At 35.4% G+C, this 20183-nt stretch overlaps 1 protein-coding gene and 1 pseudogene across 2 annotated transcripts in view; both read right to left on the minus strand.

The window, feature by feature from the left end:
• GUCY1A2 (guanylate cyclase 1 soluble subunit alpha 2) overlaps positions 1-20183 on the minus strand; it is a 401095-nt gene that overhangs the window by 17059 nt on the left and 363853 nt on the right. The gene's annotated exons all lie outside the window — the stretch shown is intronic.
• LOC133099041 (HIG1 domain family member 1A, mitochondrial-like) lies at positions 811-9885 on the minus strand (annotated as a pseudogene).

Raw genomic sequence — 20183 nt, forward strand, 5'->3', positions numbered from 1 at the left:
TCCATTTACCTTTTCATTAGCACTTAAAATACATATTTCTGCTTGAAGATGACATTTAAAAATTATTCTAAAATAGCAGCAGCAAAATAAAATTCTGTAATAACAAAAGAGCAAAACTAGGATCCATAATTAAGTTATTCTCATATTTACAAGTATGATCCTGAAATAAATACTACTTCTAAGCAGCTCTGTTATCAGCTTTTCATGTTTGGTTTAAATGCACACAACTTGTCAGTGTGGGGAGGCTTATATTATAATATTATATTCTATGTATTGTTCTGAAAGGGTTCTTCAAGAGCCAACCAGTCCTAAAAACTGAAGGCCATAAAGCAAATAGGATTCCTATGTAACATCAAAAGCCTGTGATATTTTGTAGCAGCTAGGAGTATTTTACGATTGGCTTGTTCTCTTCTTTAGAACTAATTTCATGAGGAGAGCTTAAGAGGGTGGACATTTTACCATTATCATGTGCATGTAAAAGTGACATGTTTCTTTTGTGCTAATTTGACTCCTCTGAATGACATAGTTAGTGAGCTAGTCACCAATAATTTCATGACCAGGCAAATGAAACCTGCAAAAAAAGAAGCCAGTTTCAAATTAACATGTTATTGTCTCACCCACTCAACAATTTATTTTCAACATAAATATATAACCTCATTAGTGCATACATTTAGTTTACATACTGTCATTTTGTATGAAATAAACACTTTAGTTCTCTCTTAGTCTCTTTAAAAAAAATAAATAAATAACCTCAATATGAGATGTCTGACTAAAGCAAGCACTATCAACAAGACCAAGACAGCATCTCTTCTAAGGTTTAGCTTTTGGCCAGAATTCCTGATACATAGAATAGTCCATACCAGGAGTCATTGCTCCTGCAACAAAGCCTTGGGTTGCCAGGCACATGTGAATCAGGTGAATGGACATTTTAGTATTTTCCCTTCTCTTCAATTTATATAATTCATACACAACGATTGCTACAAAACCTGCCATTCCAATGGGGACAAACGGTGCCCCTCTGGCTATTCAAATAAATTTAGATCCATGATCTTCATCATATGAAGAAAGAGAAACATCTGTGTAGGTAGACAGTGATATTGAAGACTCTTTTGAAAACTACAGGACTTCTTTAAGTCACTTAAATTCCCTGGTTCTGTTCTCCAGAAGAGATCACATCTTGGATCACAAATCAAACCTTGGAAAATTTAAGAAAATTGAAATCTTATCAATCATCTTTTCCAACCACAATGCTATGAGATTATAAATCAATTACAGGAAAAAACTGTAAAAACCACAAATACATGGAGGCTGAACAGTGTGCTGCTAAATAACCAAGAGATCACTGAAGACATCAAAGAAGAAATAAACAAATACATAGAAACAAAATACAATGAAAACACGATGATGCTAAACCTATGGGATGCAGGGAGAGGACTGGGGTTGGCTGTGTGAACACAGCCTGAAGGGGCTAGTGCACCACAGCCAGCCGGGAGGGAGTCCAGGAAAAAGTCTGGAGCTGCCAAAGAGGAAAGAGACTTTTTTTTGCCTCTTTGTTTCCTGGTACACGAGGAGAGGGGATTAAGAGTGCCGCTTTTAAAGGAGCTCCAGAGATGGGCATGAGCCACGGCTATCAGCACGGACCCCAGAGACGGGCATGAGACACTAAGGCTGCAGCTGCAGCCACCAAGAAGCCTGTGTGCAAGCACAGGTCACTATCCACACCGCCCCTCCCGGGAGTCTGTGCAGCCCGCCACTGCAGGGTCCCGTGATCCAGGGACAACTTCCCCGGGAGAACACACGGTGTGCCTCATGCTGGTTCAACGTCACACTGGCCTCTGCCACCACAGGCTCGTCCTGCATTCTGTACCCCTCCCTCCACCCGGCCTGAATGAGCCAGAGCCCCCAAATCAGCTGCTCCTTTAACCCCATCATGTCTGAGCAAAGAAGAGACACCCTCAGGCGACCTACAAGCAGGGGGGGGGGCCAAATCCAAAGCTGAACCCCAGGAGCTGTGTGAACAAAGAAGAGAAAGGGAAATTTCTCCCAGCAGGCTGAGGAGCAGTGGATTAAATCTACACAATCAACTTGATGTACCCTGCATCTGTAGAATACCTGAATAGACAGCAAATCATCCCAAATTGAGGAGGTGGACTTTGGGAGCAATGATATATATATATATTTCCCCTTTTTCTCTTTTTCTGAGTGTATATGTGTATACTTCTATGTGTGATTTTGTCTGTATAGCTTTGCTTTTACCATTTATCCTAGGGTTCTGTCTGTCCTCTTTTTTTTTTTTTTAGTATAGTTTTTAGCACTTGTTATCGTTGGTGGATTTGTTTTTTTGGTTTGGTTGCTCTCTTCTATCTTTCTTTCTTTTTAATTTTAATTTTTTTAAATAATTATTTTTTATTTTAGTAAATTTATTTTATTTTATTTTACTTTCTTTTCTTTTCTTTTATCTTCTTTCTTTCTTTATTTTTTTCTCCTTTTATTCTGAGCTGTGTGGATTACAGGGTCTTGGTGCTCCAGCCAGAGGTCAGGGCTGTTCCTCTGAGGTGGGAGAGCCAAGTTCAGGACACTGGACCACAAGAGACCTCCAAGCTCCACGTAATATCAAACAGTGAAAATCTCCCAGAGATTTCCATCTCAACGCCAAGACCCAGCTCCACTCAACGACCAGCAAGCTACAGTACTGGACACCCTATGCCAAACAACTAGCAAGACAGAAACACAACCCCGTCCATTAGCAGAGAGGCTACCTAAAATCATAATAAGGCCACAGACACCCCAAAACACACCACCAGACGTGGACCTGCCCACCAGAAAGACAAGATCCAGCCTCATCCACCAGAACACAGGCACTAGTCTCATCCACCAGGAACCCTACACAACCCACTGAACCAACCTTAGCCACTGGGGACAAACACCAAAAACAATGGGAACTAAGAACCTACAGGCTGCAAAAAGGAGACCTCAAACATAGTAAGTTAAGCAAAATGGGAAGACAGAGAAACACACAGCAGATGAAGGAGCAAGGCAAAAACTCACCAGACCTAACAAATGAAGAGGAAATAGGCAGTCTACCTGAAAAAGAATTCAGAATAATGATAGTAAAGATGATCTAAAATCTTGGAAATAGAATGGAGAAAATACAAGAAACGTTTAACAAGGACCAGAAGAACTAAGCAGCAAACAAACAGTGAATGAACAACACAATAAAGGAAATTAAAAATTCTCTAGAAGGGATCAATAGCAGAATAACTGAGGCAGAAGAACAGATAAGTGACCTGGAACATAAAATAGTGGAAATAATTACTGCAGAGCAGAATGAAGAAAAAAGAATGAAAAGAATTGAGGACAGTCTCAGAGACCTCTGGGACAACATTAAACACACCAACACTCGAATTATAGGGGTCCCAGAAGAAAAAGAGAAAAAAACGGGACTGAGAAAATATTTGAAGAGATTATAGTGGAAAACTTCCCTAATATGGGAAAGGAAATAGTTAGTCAAGTCCTGGAAGCACAGAGAGTCCCATACAGGATAAATCCAAGGAGAAACACGGCAAGGCATGTAAAAATCAAATTATCAAAAATTCAATAAAAAGAACAAATATTAAAAGCAGCAAGGGAAAACAACAAATAACATAAAAGGGAATCCCCATAAGGTTAACAGCTGATCTTTCAGCAGAAACGCTGCAAGCCAGAAGGGAGTGGCAAGACATATTTAAAGTGATGAAAGGGAAAAACCTGCAACCAAGATTACTCTACCAAGCAAGGATCTCGTTCAGATTTGATGGAGAAATTAAAAACTTTACAGACAAGCAAAAGCTAAGAGAATTCAGTACCACAAAACCAGCTTTACAAAAAATGCTAAAGGAACTTCTCTAGGCAGGAAACACAAGAGAAGGAAAAGACCTAAAATAATAAACCCAAAACAATTAACAAAATGGTAATAGGAACATAGATATTGATAATTACCTTAAATGTAAATGGATTAAAAGCTCCAACCAAAAGATAGACTGGCTGAATGGATACAAAAACAAGAATGTATATATGCTGTCTACAGGAGACCCACTTCAGACCTAGGGACACATACAGACTGAAAGTGAGGGGATGGAAAAAGATATTCCATGCAAATGGAAATCAAAAGAAAGCTGGAGTAGCAATTCTCCTACCAGACAAAATAGACTTTAAAAGAAAGACTATTACAAGAGACAAAACAGGACACTACATAATGATCAGGGGATCAATCCAAGAAGAAGATGTAACAATTGTAAATATTTATGCACCCAACATAGGAGCACCTCAGTACGTAAGGGAAATACTAAGAGCCATAAAAGGGGAAATCCACAGTAACACAATCATAGTAGGGGATTTTAACACCCCACTTTCACCAATGGACAGTTCGTCCAAAATGAAAATAAATAAGGAAACACAAGCTTTAAATGATACTTTAAACAAGATGGGCTTAATTGATATTTATATGGCATTCCATCCAAAAACAACAGAATACACATTCTTCTCAAGTGCTCATGGAACATTCTCCAGGATAGATCATATCTTGGATCATAAATCAAGCCTTGGTAAATTTAAGAAAATTGAAATCGTATCAAGTATCTTTTCCGACCACAATGCTATGAGACTAGATATCAATTACAGGAAAAAATCTGTAAGAAATACAAACACATGGAGGCTAAACAAAACACTACTTAATAACCAAGGGATCACTGAAGAAATCAAAGAGGAAATCAAAAAATACCTAGAAAAAAATGACAATGAAAACACGACGACCCAAAACCTATGAGATGCAGCAAAAGCAGTTCTAAGAGGGACGTTTATAGCAATACAATCCTACCTTAAGAAACAAGAAACATCTCAGATAAACAACCTAACTTTACACCTTAAGCTATTATAGAAAGAAGAACAAAAAAAACCCCAAAGTTAACAGAAGGAAAGAAATCATAAAGATGAGATCAGAAATAAATGAAAAGGAAATGAAGGAAATGACAGCAAAGATCAATAAAACTAAAAGCTGGTTATTTGAGAAGATAAACAAAATTGATAAACCATTAGCCAGACTCATCAAGAAAAAAAGGGAGAAGACTAAAATCAATAGAATTAGAAATGAAAAAGGAGAAGTAACAACTGACACTGCAGAAATACAAAGGATCATGGGAGATTGCTACAAGCAACTACATGCCAATTAAATGGACAACCTGGAAGAAATGGACAAATTCTTAGAAATGCACAATCTTCCAAGCCTGAAAAAGAAAGAAATTGAAAATATGAACAGACCAATCACAAGCACTGAAATTGAAACTGTGATTAAAATCTTCCAACAAACAAAACCCAGGACCAGATGGCTTCACAGGCAATTTCTATCAAACATTTATAGAAGAGCTAACACTGATCCTTCTCAAACTCTTCTAAAGTATAGCAGAGGGAGGAAAACTCCCAAGCTCATTCTACGAGGCCACCATCACACTGATACCAAAACCAGACAAAGATGTGACAAAGAAACAAAACTACAGGACAATATCACTGATGAACATAGATGCAAAAATCCTCAACAAAATACTAGCAAACAGAATCCAACAGCACATTAAAAGGATCATACACCATAATCAAGTGGGATTTATCCCAGGAATCCAAGGATTCTTCAATATATGCAAATCAATCAATATGATACAACACATTAACAAATTGAAGGAGAAAAACCATGTGAAGATCTCAATAGATGCAGAGAAAGCTTTCAACAGAATTCAACACCCATTTATGATAAAAACCCTGTAGAAAGTAGGCATAGAGGGAACTTTCCTCAACATAATAAAGGCCATATATGACAAACCCACAGCCAACATCGTCCTCAATGGTGAAAAAATGAAACCATTTCCACTAAGATCAAGAACAAGACAAGGTTGTCCACTCTCCCCACTATTATTCAACGTAGTTTTGGAAGTTGTAACCACAGCAATCAGAGAAGAAAAAGAAATAAAAGGAATCCAAATCTGAAAAGATGAAGTAAAGCTGTCACTGTTTGCAGATGACATGATACTATACATAGAGATTCCTAAAGATGCCACCAGAAAACTACTAGAGCTAATCAATGAATTTGGTAAAGTAGCAGGATACAAAATTAATACACAGAGATCTCTTGCATTCCTATACACTAATGATGAAAAATCTGAAAGTGAAATTAAGAAAACACTCCCATTTACCATTGCAACAAAAAGAAAAAAATATCTAGGAAAGACCTACCTAAGGAGACAAAAGACCTGTATGCAGAACATTAAAAGACATGATGAAAGAAATTAAAGATGATACAAATAGAAGGAGAGATATACCATGTTCTTCGATTGGAAGAATCAACATTGTGAAAATGACTCTACTACCCAAAGCAATCTACAGATTCAATGCAATCGCTATCAAACTACCACTGACATTTTTCACAGAACTAGAAGAAAAAATTTCACAATTTCTATGGAAACACAAAAGACCCCGAATAGCCAAAGCAATCTTGAGAAAGAAAAACAGAGCTGGAGGAATCAGGCTCCCTGACTTTAGACTATACTGCAAAGCTACAGTAAACAAGACATTATGGTACTGGCACAAAAACAGAAATATAGATCAATGGAACAGGAGAGAAAGCCCAGAGATAAACCCACGCAAATATGATTACCTTATCTTTGATAAAAGAGGCAAGAACATACAGTGGAGAATAGACAGCCTCTTCAATAAGTGGTGCTGGGAAAACTGGACAGCTACATGGAAAAGAATGAAATTAGAACACTCCCTAACACCATACACAAAAATAAACTCCAAATGTATTAAAGACCTAAATGTAAGGCCAGACACTATAAAACTCTTAAAGGAAAACATAGGCAGAACACTCTATGACATAAATCACCCCAAGATCCTTTTTGAGCCACCTCCTAGAGAAACTGAAATAAAAACAAAAATAAACAAATGGGACCTAATGAAGCTTAAATGCTTTTGCACAGCAAAGGAAACCATAAACAAGACCAAAAGACAACCCTCAGAATGGGAGAAAATATTTGCAAATGAAGCAACTGACAAAGGATTAATCTCCAACATTTACAAGCAGCTCATGCAGCTCAATATCAAATAAACAAACAACCCAATCCAAAAATGGGCAGAAGACCTAAATAGACATTTCTCCGAAGAAGAGATACAGATTGCCAACAAACACATGAAAGGATGCTCAACATCATTAATCATTAGAGAAATGCAAATGAAAACTATAATGAGATATCATCTCACACTGGTCAGAATGGTCATCATCAAAAACTCTACAAACAATAAATGCTGGAGAGGGTGTGGAGAAAAGAGAACCCTCTTGCACTGTTGGTGGGAATGTAAATTGATACAACCACTATGGAGAACAGTATGGAGGTTCCTTAAAAAACTGAAAATAGAACTACCATACGACCCAGCAATACCACTAGTGGGCATGTACGCTGAGAAAGCCATAATTCATAAAGAGTCATGTACCAAAATATTCATTGCAGCTCTATTTACAATAATCAGGACATGAAAGCAACCTACGTGTCCATCAACAGATGAATGGTAAAGAAGATGTGGCACATATATACAGTGGAATATTACTCAGCCATAAAAAGAATCAAAATTGAGTTATTTGTAGTGAGGTGGATTGACCTAGAGTCTGTTATACAGAGTGAAGTAAGTCAGAAACAGAAAAGTAAATACTATATGCTAACATATATATATAGAATCTAAAAAAAAAAAAAAGATCATGAAGAACCTAGGGACAAAACGGGAAGAAATATGCAGACCTACTAGAGAATGGACTTGAGGATACGTGGAGGGGGAAGTGTAAGCTGGGACAAAGTCAGAGAGTGGCATGTACATATATACACTACCAAACGTAGAATAGATAGCTAGTGGGAAGCAGCCACATAGCACAGGGAGATCAGCTCGGTGCTTTTTTTTTTTTTTTTTTTAACTCTTCTCCACTGCCAGTTATTTCTTTTTTTTTTTTTAAATTAATTAATTAATTAATTTATGGCTGTGTTGGGTCTTCGTTTCTGTGCGAGGGCTTTCTCTAGCTGTGGCAAGCGGGGGCCACTCTTCATCGTGGTGCGCGGGCCTCTCACTGTCGCAGCCTCTCTTGTTGCGGAGCACAGGCTCCAGACACGCAGGCTCAGTAACTGTGGCTCACGGGCCTAGTTGCTCCGCGGCACGTGGGATCCTCCCAGACCAGGGCTCGAACCCATGTCCCCTGCATTGGCAGGCAGACTCTCAACCACTGCGCCACCAGGGAAGCCCCAGCTTGGTGTTTTGTGACCACATGGAGGGGCGGGATAGTGAGGGCGAGAGGGAGGGAGATGCAAGAAGGAAGAGATATGGGGACTTATGTATATGTATAACTGATTCACTTTGTTATAAAGCAGATACTAACACAGCATTGTAAAGCAATTATACTCTAATAAAGATGTAAAAAATAAAAACAAACGAAGAAAAAACCAACAAAAAACAAAGAATCTCATCACTTCAGGTAAGATTAGATGCAGATAGCAAATAAGTTCTTAGAATTTTAGAATTTCAAATCAGAAACGGTGGCACTTGAGGCAGGATAATGCCAAGTTAATACACATTATCATATTGAAAATTTAAAAGAATTTGTGCCTATAATGCATGGTATATAGAAATTTACTTTTAAAATCCAATCTAACATCTCTGAATTTCAATTCATTTCTGGAGGTGAAAATCAGTGTCTCCTCAATATGAATGTTTATTTGAACTGTTTCAAGGAATAAAACAATCTCTGGAAAAAAAAACCTATGGGATACAGCAAAAGCAGTTCTAAGAGGAAAGTTTATAGCAATTCAAGCTCATCTCAAGAAACAAGAAAAATCTGAAATAAACAATCTAACCTTACGCCTAAAGCAAGTAGAAAAAGAAGAACAAAGAAAACCCAAAGTTAGTTGAAGGAAGGAAATCATAAAGATCAGAGCAGAAATAAATGAAATAGAAACAAAGAAATCAATAGCAAAGATCAATGAAACTAAAAGCTGGTTTTTTAAGAGGATAAACAAAATTTATAAGCCTTTAGCCAGACTCATCAAGAAAAAAAGGGAGAGGACTCAAATCAATAAATTTACGAAATGAAAAAGGAGAAGTTACAACAGACAGTGCAGAAATACAAAAGATCATTAAGAGACTACTACACGCAATTATACGCCAATAAAATGGACAACCTGGAAGAAATGGACAAATTCTTGGAAAGGTACAACTTTCCAAGATTGAACCAGGATGAATTAGAAAATATAAACAGACCAATCACAGGTAATGAAATTGAAACTGTAATTAAACATCTTCCAACAAACAAAAGTCCAGGACCAAAGGGCTTCACAGGTGAATTCTATCAAACATTTAGAGAAGAGTTAACACCTATCCTTCTCAAACTCTTCCCAAAAATTGCACAGGGAGGAACACTCCCAAACTCGTTCTATGAAGCCACCATTACTCTGATACCAAAACCAGACACAGATGTCACAAAAAAAGAAAATTATAGACCAATATCACTGATGAACATACACACAAAAATCCTCAACAAAATACTAGCACGCAGAATCCAACAGTGCATTTAAAAAGATCATACACCATGTTCAAGTGGAATTTATCCCAGAGATGAAAGGATTCTTCAATATATGCAAAACAATCCATGTGATACACCATATTAACAAATTAAAGAATAAAAATCATATGATCATCTTGATAAATGCAGAAAAATCTTCTGACAAAATCCAACACTGATTTATGATTAAAACTCTCCAGAAAGTGGGCATAGAGGGAACCTACCTCAACACGAGTCATATTTGACAAATCCACAGCAAACATCATTATCCATGGTGAAAATCTGAAAGCATCTCCTGTAAGATCAGGAACAACAGAAGGATGTCCACTCTCCCCACTATTATTGAACATTGTATTGGAAGTTCTAGCCACAGAACTGAGAGAAGAAAGAGAAATAAAAGGGCTCCAAATTGGAAAAGAAGAAGGAAAACTGTCACTGTTTGACAATGACATGATACTATACATAGAAATCTTAAAGATGCTATCAGAAAACTACTAGAACTAATCAATGAATTTGGTGATGTTGTGGGATACAAAATTAATGCACAGAAATCTCTTGCATTCCTATACTCTAACAATGAAAGATCAGAAATAGAAATTAAGGAAACAATCCCATTTACCACTGCAAGAAAAAGAGTAAACTACCTAGGAATAAACCAACCTATGGAGGCAAAAGACCTGTACTCAGAAAACTATAAAACACTGATGAAAGAAATCAAAGATGACATAAACAGATGGAGAGATATACCATACTCCTGGACTGGAAGAATCAATATTGTGAAAATGACTGTACTACCCAAAGCAATCTACAGGTTCAACACAATCCCACTCAAATTACCAATGGCATTTTTCACAGAACTAGAACAAGAAATTTTACAATTTGTATGGAAACACAAAAGACCCTGAATAGCAAAAACAATCTTAAGAAAGAAAAACGGAGCTGGAGGAAGCAGGCTCCCTGACTTCAAACTATACTACTAAGCTACAGTAATCAAGACAGTATGGTACTGGCACAAAAAAAGAAATATAGATCAATGGAACAGGATGGAAATCCTCAAGATAAACCCACGCACATATGGTCACCTTATCTTTGATAAAAGAGGCAAGAATATACAGTGGAGAAAAGACAGCCTCTTCAATAAGTGGTGCTGGGAAAACTGGACAGCTACATGTAAAAGAATGAAATTAGAACACTCCCTAACACCATACACAAAGATAAACTCAAAATGTATTAAAGACCTAAATGTAAGACCAGACACTATAAAACTCTTAGAGGAAAACATAGGCAGAACACTCTATGACATAAATCACAGCAAGATCCTTTTTGACCTATCTCCTAGAGAAATGGAAATAAAAACAAAAATAAACAAATGGGACCTAATGAAACTTAAAAGCTTTTGCACAGCAAAGGAAACCATAAACAAGACAAAAAGACAACCCTCAGAATGGGATAAAATATTTGCCAGTGAAGCAACAGACAAAGGATTAATCTCCAAATATACAAGCAGCTCATGCAGCTCAATATTAAAAAAAAAAAATCCAATCAAAAAATGGGCAGAAGACCTAAATAGACATTTCTCCAAAGAAGACATACAGATAGCCAACAAATACATGAAAAGATGCTCAACGTCACTAATCATCAGAGAAATGAAAATCAAGACCAAAATGAGGTATCATCTACACCAGTCAGAATGGCCATCATCAAAAAGTCTAGAAACAATAAATTCTGGAGAGGGTGTGAAGAAAAGGGAACCCTCCTGCACTGTTAGTGGGAATGTAAATTGACACAACCACTAAGGAGAACAGTATGGAGGTTCCTTAAAATACTAAAAATAGAACTACCATATGACCCAGCAAACCCACTTCTTGGCATATATCCTGAGAAAACTATAATTCAAAAAGAGACATGTACCACAATGTTCATTTTAGCACTATTTACCGTAGCCAGGACATGGAAGCAACCTAATGTCCATCAACAGATGAATGGATAAAGAAGATGTGACATATATATACAATGGAATATTACTCAGCCATAAAAAGGAATGAAATTGAGTTATTTGTAATGAAGTGGATGGACCTAGAATCTGTCATACAGACTGAAGTAAGTCAGAAAGAGAAAAACAAATACCATATGCTAATGCATATATATGGAATCTGAAAAAGCAGTACTGATGAACTTAGTGGCAGGGCAGGAAAAAAGACCCAGATGTAAAGAATGGACTTGAGGACACAGAGGAGGAAGGGGAAGCTGGGATGAAGTGAGAGAGTAGCACTGACATATATACACTACCAAATGTAAAATGGATGGCTAATAGGAAGCTGTTGCATAGCACAAGAAGATCAACTCGATGCTGTGTGACGACTTAGAGGGATGGGATAGGGAGGGTGGGAGGGAGGCTCAAGAGGGAGGGGATATGGCGATATATGTATATATATAGCTTGTACTTTGTTGTACAGCAGAAACTAACACAACATTGTAAAGCAATTATACTCCAATAAAGATGTGAAAAAATAAAATAAAATAAAATTCCAGAAAAAAAAATAATTCTCTGGTTCTCAATTTCCTTGTGGAAAAGGAAAGATTTTGATCTAATTTATTCCAAAGATTATTTCTGACTCAAACATTTAATGGTGGTTGACAATTTATATACTACTCCAATTATAGAGGGTCATGTGAAACAACATGTTCAAACATGTTAGTTTTAGACTTGCAATTCTGAAAACGTCTCAAGTAAGATCTCCAGAGAAAACACTGTTGTGTTGGCCAACATCATAAAAGCTGATCACAGAGCAATTTTGATTTAATAATGGGTGACTAAAGTATGAGAATTTTTGCAGTTTAATCAGAGCCATGAAAATAATTCTTGAGCATAGCATTTAGATCAGAGATTTCTCAGAGTGCACAAAGTGTGACACACAAAAGAACAGTGAAAGGAACTAACTGCTAAAAGACTAAGTCCCAATTAAGACCAATTGCAATTTTCTAGTTTAAAAATGACTTTTCCCAACATATTCTCTTTTATTACCTTTTCTTTTTTTTTAAATTAATTAATTTATTTATTTATTTTTGGCAGTGTTGGGTCTTCGTTTCTTGTGAGGGCTTTCTCTAGTTGCGGCAAGCGGGGGCCACTCTTCATCGCGGTGCGCGGGCCTCTCACTATCGCGGCCTCTCTTGTTGCGGAGCACAGGCTCCAGACGCGCAGGCTCAGTAGTTGTGGCTCACGGGCCTAGTTGCTCCGCGGCATGTGAGATCTTCCCAGACCAGGGCTCGAACCCGTGTCCCCTGCATTGGCAGGCAGATTCTTAACCACTGCGCCACCAGGGAAGCCCTATTTTATTATCTTTTAAAATGTATTCTCATAGTACAAATCATGATCATTTTTTTGGAGGTAGACTGCTTTGTTTTGAGTGGAATTGAAACATACCTATTTACTTAATATAACAATCCAATGTAATAAAATATAAAAATTTCCAATTCCTTTAAAGAAAAATGCTTATAAATGAGAAAAAGGGATAAAGAGAAATTGATTTATTTAGAAAAAGTTTGATTACATGCTAAATCTTGAATTTTGAAAGAAAAAGATAAGTTCATAAGGCATTATTATTTTTAAAAGTCAGTAAACATGACTTTCCACTTCCAAGGCCCAGTGTTGACCACACAATACATATAATGGCTATGTGATTTTGCCTAGTCAGCCCTGTTAATTATTTCTTTAAAGATATTTATACCTTTATACTTTCATATGCTTTCCTTCCATTCTCACAACCTCAGTCTTAGCTCAAGTTTAGAACAATAATGTTGCCTTTCAATACTCATATTTCCTCTAGTTTTCCTTATTCCCTCCATGTGGAACATTACCTCCAAATAAGTTTTCCTTTGATCATGTGGTTTACAGGCTCAAAAACATGCAATGGGTCTCTAATAACATATAAGATCCACTATTTTCTAAGTTGAAAATAAATTCTCAACCTCACTAGATGTTAAAACTATGATACTTTTTTTAAATAAATATTTTATTTTAGAATAATTTAATTTTTTTTAGACCCAAAACTTAATTTAATAGAAATTTTGTTTGTAGTTCTTACATTCTCATTTACAGAAATGTTGCAAAGATAGTACGAGTTCCCCTATACTCTTTACTCAGTTTCCCCTAATGTTAACATTCTACATAACCCTGGTACATTTGTCATAACGAAAAGATTAATAATAGTATGTTATTAACTAAACTAAAGACTTTATTTAGATTTCACTACTTTTCCACTAATGTCTTTTTTCTCTTCCAGGATTTAGTGTAAAATTTTTGGAAATGATACAGACTTATTTGTTTTTTTCTAATTCATGAGGAAACAGAAGATAAGATTACTCATGTGAGTTATCTAGGGTCATAAACTAATTAGTGTCAGAACATTAATGTGAACTTGGGTCTCCTGATATGTTTTATTTGGTCATTCATTTATTTAATCAGCCAGAAGCAATTTAAAAAATTTTCCAAACTATGGGTCACTTTGGAAATCTAATGTATTAGAAAAAACATCCTTCCAGAAAAGTACACACGTGAGTATGCATTGAAAATACATCAGGAAACTCATAAACACGCCAAACTTAAGATTTCCTTAAATGCTATACCATCTCCCAATACCTTAACAACACTACATTTAACTATGTTCTAGTTTGGATTTTTAAATCAGAGTTTACTTAAATTGGTTTCATAGCCAACAAATGTTTAAAAATTACTTTTCTACTTGGCCCTTTTAGCTAAAATGTGAACATCTAAAAATATTCAGAAAGTATCCTTTATCCATTATTAATTGCAAAATAAACATTGACAACCCAGTCACTTGCATTGGTGCCATTTTTAGTGGAGAAAGAAAATGGAGGATGTGCATTGGATTTCCCTCTTGCTTTAGATTATGCTCAATTATCTTAGTAACTAATTTTCACTTTATAGTGATCTAGATAAGGTAAAGAATTTAGTTAAACTTGGTGTTATTTGTAAAGATATTATTTATGGCCAATAAAATAGCTGTTTTTTGTACTTCATAGAAATTCCTTTTTTGTATGAAATTAATAGATGTCTGCCATATTAGAACTATTGACATGAACCAGATTCATGTCTTTAAATTCTGCACCCTAAGCTAGGTAATTAACATTTTATCATTACTGTCATGGGAAAAGAGAAACACCCTTCATCTAGAGTAAGGAATGTGCCATAATATAGGACCAGCAATATTTCTGCATTCAATCTAGAGCCTTAACATATAGACCAAACCTATGCCAAGTAGTCAAACTACCAAAAACGTCAAAATTGCCAGACCCACTTTTTCATTTCATAACAATGAAATAATAACTAACCATTATTACACAGTACTTATTTATATATTTATGTATTGATTCTGACAACCATAAGCAATTAAACTTATAAAAGTGAGCTATTAAGTAAATATATATATGACTTTTACTATAAAAATAACTGCAACATTATATTCTGATCCTCAAAGACTTCACTATTATGACCTCATAATGCTGGTAAATATATGGAATGATTGAGGTGGAATATTCTAAAGTCAAAAAAGTAGACCAGATTTATTTTTAAAAATTAGGAAAGCTTATGATTTCCAATCCTCAGAATTATATTTTCCGGGGAAAATGCTATTTGGTACAGCAGAGAGACAAAGGAAGAAAGAGTTAAATAAAAATGTCTAAGTAGAATATCTCATTCAATTTTTCTATATGTGACTTTTGTTGACACTTTTAAAAGGATAACATGGATGTTATTCTTTGTAATTAAAAAATAGAAATATAATTCTTGAGGCACAACTTAATTTATCCTTTTGGAAACACTATTAAGTCATTTGTCTTTACTATTTTTTTTTTATTTTGTAAAATATAGTGTTTACTATTTTTGGTGCTTCTATAAAGAATAGGATGATCAATAAAGTCACTTAAAAGACTGACAGGACAGGAAAATACCAGTCCAAACCTTTTTTAAAAATATAGTCACTAGTGCATATAAGCATTTTGATTTTTTAAAAACAGGAAGTTATAGGTCAACTACTAGACAGAATTTCTTTGGATGTCTTTCCCCATTTTAAGTATCTATAGTAAGAAGAGTAAATATTTACAGTATATCTCACTCTTGTATAATAATAATATTGACAAAGAAATAGAAGCAGATTTTCTACCTAGTGTTTTAACTAAGTTAGTAACTATTAACTTTTACATGCAAAGAAAAATATACCCAAGTAAGTTAATCTTTCTTCAATTATTCCATGCATATCTCAATATACTAGAAAGATGCATTCCTCTAAATTGTCTATAAAGTAAAATTCTGAATAATATGCCTATATTCACTGTGATTTTTATTATATGCGTTAGACACAAAATGTTTTAGCATAACAGACACAGAAGATGGTTTTCTGTTTAACCCGGAGGCCTCTATTTGCCACAGCTGATGTTCAGATCCAGAGTTAGAGATACAGATATGGTTAGAAATATGGAGATGCCAAGCAAATATTTTAGGACAAACATTCTTCTTTTTTATTACCTTGAGTATGAAAAGAACTCTGGGATAGCAAAAGTGTAACCTGGACATATTCATATGAGCAGAAATAAGAAAGGAACAGAATCTCCCTTGCTCTGATTCCAGCTTGCTCCTTATTGATCCTTTTATCACTCTTTTGCAGAGGAAATCCTCCCATCAAGGCAAGTCATCTTCAGAAATTATTGCTCCTTATCAACAGTTATTGACCCACAGAGATAGTTTGCCCATGGATAAGAACTCAGGCTCTAGGATAAGGCAGCTATGAATTTGAATTCTGACTCCTACATTGTGTGTTTTTAGCTGTGTGTTCTTGGTGATTTACTTAACCTTTCAAAGATGTAATTTCTTTTCATCTGAAAAATAAAGATAATAACAGTGCTTAACTCACAGGCTTGCTATGAATATTAAATGGGGTAATGTGAAAAAAAATGCTTACAGAGAAAAAGTAATTCAATGTAACTTTGTTATCACTATCATAACATTTTAGAGCTAAAAGTTATTTTAGTAATCATCTAGGTAATCTCCTTCATTGTAGAGATGAAGGGACCAAGCCCAGAAACATTATCAGGTTGGCCAAATATTACACAAAAGTTAATATCTTAATCAAGATGAGACTTCAGTTCTCCAGATTCCTAGGCTAGTAATCTATTACAACAAACTCTAGTCTAAAAAATGTAGTTTATGGAGTTTTAAACGTGATGTTAGTGGTCTAAAGATACCCATAAGTTAAGTATTACAACTTTCTGAGTACCCAGCTTTTTTAGAGATTATATAGGGTTAGCTATATCTGTGGGCAGATTGTGAAGTAAGGATACTGCAGTCATCTTATAAAAATTCCATGTACTACTCCTTAATTTCCTCCTCAAGCCAAACATCCTACTGCTTCTTAAATATAGAAATAAAATTCAGTCCTTGTTATGGATGTAATGCTTGTGTCCTCCCAAAATTAATTTGTTGAAACCCTACACCTGAATGTGATGATAGGAGGTGGGGCCTTTTGGGAATTAGTTAAAATTAGATGAAGTCATGAAGGTGGAGCTCATGGAATGGAATAGGATTAGTGCCCTTATAAGTGTCATGAGAGCTTGCTTCCTCTCTCTTTTGCCATTATGTGAGGATAAAAAGAGAAGTCAGCCATCTGCAAGCTACAAGAGAGCTCTCACAAGAACCTGACCATGCTGGTACCATGATTTCTGACTTCCAGCCTCTACAGCATGAGAAATATATTTCTATATTTCTAGTAGAAATTCTTTAAAAGTTAAATAACTCATCTTGCAAAGTTCTTTTCTTTCCTAGATTTTTTTTTACATAATTGATATGTTTTAAAAAAAGTTCTCAAAGACAAGGACGTGTAAATAGAATTGAGGCTACAGTTCTAGGCAGATTTTAGCCTTTAGATTTTTCCCCTTGTTTTAGGCAGAATAACAACCCTACCTCCTGTCCAAAAGGAGGACAGGAAGTAGGGTTCTTTTAAAAAAAAAAGGTCCATGTCCTAATCCCTAGAACCTGTGAATATGTTAGGTTACGGGGCAAAAGTGAATTAAGATTGCAGATGGAATTAAGGTTGCTAATCACCTGACATTAAAATAGAGAAATTATCCTGGATTATCCAATGGACTCAATGTAGTCACAAGGGTCCTTAAAAGTAGAAGAGGAAGGAAGAAAAAAGAGTCAGAAAAAGAGATGTGACAGTGGAAACAGTGTCAGAGAGATGCAATATTACTGGCTATATGATGGAGGAAGGAAGCCACAAACCAAGGAATGCAGGTGGGCTCTAGAAGCTGGAAAAGACAAGAAAACAGGTTATCTCCTAGACCTTCCAGAGAAGAATGCAGCTCTGATGATACCTTGATTTTAGATCAGGGAGACCCATAATAGACTTCTATTCTATAGAACTGTTAGATAATAAATCTGTGTCATTTAAGCCACAAACTTTGTTGTAATTTAATTAATATATATGTTATTATGTACTGTAGGGGAGCAAAATTCACCACCCCAAAATGTCTCCTTGGTGTGTAGATAATTTTTAGCTGGAAACAATCAAGGCCTCAAAGACTCAGGAAGAAACTTTTACGTTCCCTCTAACTTCCTAAAAGAATAGAAGGACTATTACAGGACAGGAGCTATCACCATAGATAACTATAGTATGAACTAGGTGTGGTAGACAAGGAGGAACCTAGCAAAATCTATTCATTAAAATTCCTTTCCGTGTCCCATTGTCTCTGTATGGCCTAGCAAACATTTCTTTACCAAACATTTGCTTTTCCGTCTCCATGTGAATCGTCTTCCTCCGCTCTGAGTTCTCAAACCACTACCCCCAATATCCTTTTTTGTCTTTAGCTGAAGATGATATTTAAGATGAGGGTTTGGATCATTTGGAGAGTTACTTATTTTTCCTGGGTTTCTCCCATGTTATTAAACTTTTGTCTGATTTTCTCCTGTTAATCTGCCTCATTTCAATTTAATTCTTAGAGCAACCAGAAGAACCTAGAAGGATAGAGGAAAATGTCTCTATCCCTAACAGTACCTCTGCTTAAATTAGGGGATTTGCCATAAAAAAGAGTCAGTGTTTATCACATGACTAAGACTTAGTCATCAGCAAAATGCCTTTGCTAATAAAAACTTGTAGGAATAAGCTGATTACTAGCTCAGTTCTGAGTCATAGCTCAAAATGCCTTTGGCCACATTACCAAACCCACTGTTTCTTTGGAACTGCCAGATGAGGTCTGTAATCCAACTATCACACATCACTCAACATGGCTAAACATAAAATATGAGAATCAAGGGCAGAATAAGATAGTCTATTCCTTCATGGAAAAAACAGGTTGAAATAATAAATGAATGTCTACTGTGTTCCAAGTATAAGAACTTTATAAACATCATATTTAATCCTAACAATAATCTGAAATAGATACCAATTTAAATATGAGGACAATGGGCCCAAAGAAATTGAGTTCCTAAATTTCAGACAATAAGTTTCAGACTCTGGATTTCAACCTAAGCACTCTGATTCTGGTTCACTTGACCACTACCATATCCTGATCCATTGTACATGCTCTGTTATGATGAACTATTTATACAGCATTGGTTAGAAGATAACTTGGTTTGAACTGAAGAAGGAGCCTCTCACAGTGAATGAAAAATAGGCATTCTGAAAAGTCTAGAAGTAGATCAATTGTAAAATGAGAAAAAAAAAATGCTTAAAGGTTAAGGAAAATTTTATATCAAAGTAGTTAAAGAGTTTTTCTACATTCTTAGTTTGCACTTAGCAAGGAAATACAATTGATTCTGCTCAGGCAAATAATTTGACTATTCATGCCATTTCAAAATTTGCTGAAAATGTCCTCAGTATAAGCAATTATTTCAGTTTCACAGATCAGCAGAATGATGTTAAGAGACCATTGTTTGTAATGTGCATTATTTTAAAATTTGGATGAGTGGGAACAATGACGATTGTAAACATAACATTTATTCAGAGAAAAATGAAAACGTCAAACATGAAAAATTCAAAAGTCAATAAACATTTCTTTTTGTCCAGAAATGAAACTAGTAATAAAGTGCCCTAGGTGAAGAGGAAATGGTCCTTGGGCATTAATGCATGCAACAAGATGACTCACAATAAGTCTAAAAAAAATAAATACTATTATATAAAAGTTATGGACTTGGTTTAGAAATCTTTATTCATTATGTCCAAATGAATATTGAGGTAAACAACATCTGATCATTCCAATTCTAGTAACCTTTAGGAAACTCAATTATTTATATCGTATGAAATGTAAAGTAGCTTAATTTATGTAATGTCATGTTCATAGGAACATACTTTGTAATAATTAAAAATTAGAAAAACAAAACCTGTGTTCATCAATAGAGGAATAGATGAGTGAACATTAAAATATAGTATAGTCATATGCTGAAATGTTGAATAGTAATTAAAATGATGGGCTAGAGCTATCTATGTCTCAACAAGGATAGATCTTAAAACATAAAATTTTTTAAAAGTTAGAGAAATGTTTATACAGTGAA

The sequence above is a fragment of the Eubalaena glacialis genome, chromosome 10 (genome assembly GCF_028564815.1).
Source record: "Eubalaena glacialis isolate mEubGla1 chromosome 10, mEubGla1.1.hap2.+ XY, whole genome shotgun sequence".
Classification (NCBI taxonomy): domain Eukaryota; kingdom Metazoa; phylum Chordata; class Mammalia; order Artiodactyla; family Balaenidae; genus Eubalaena; species Eubalaena glacialis.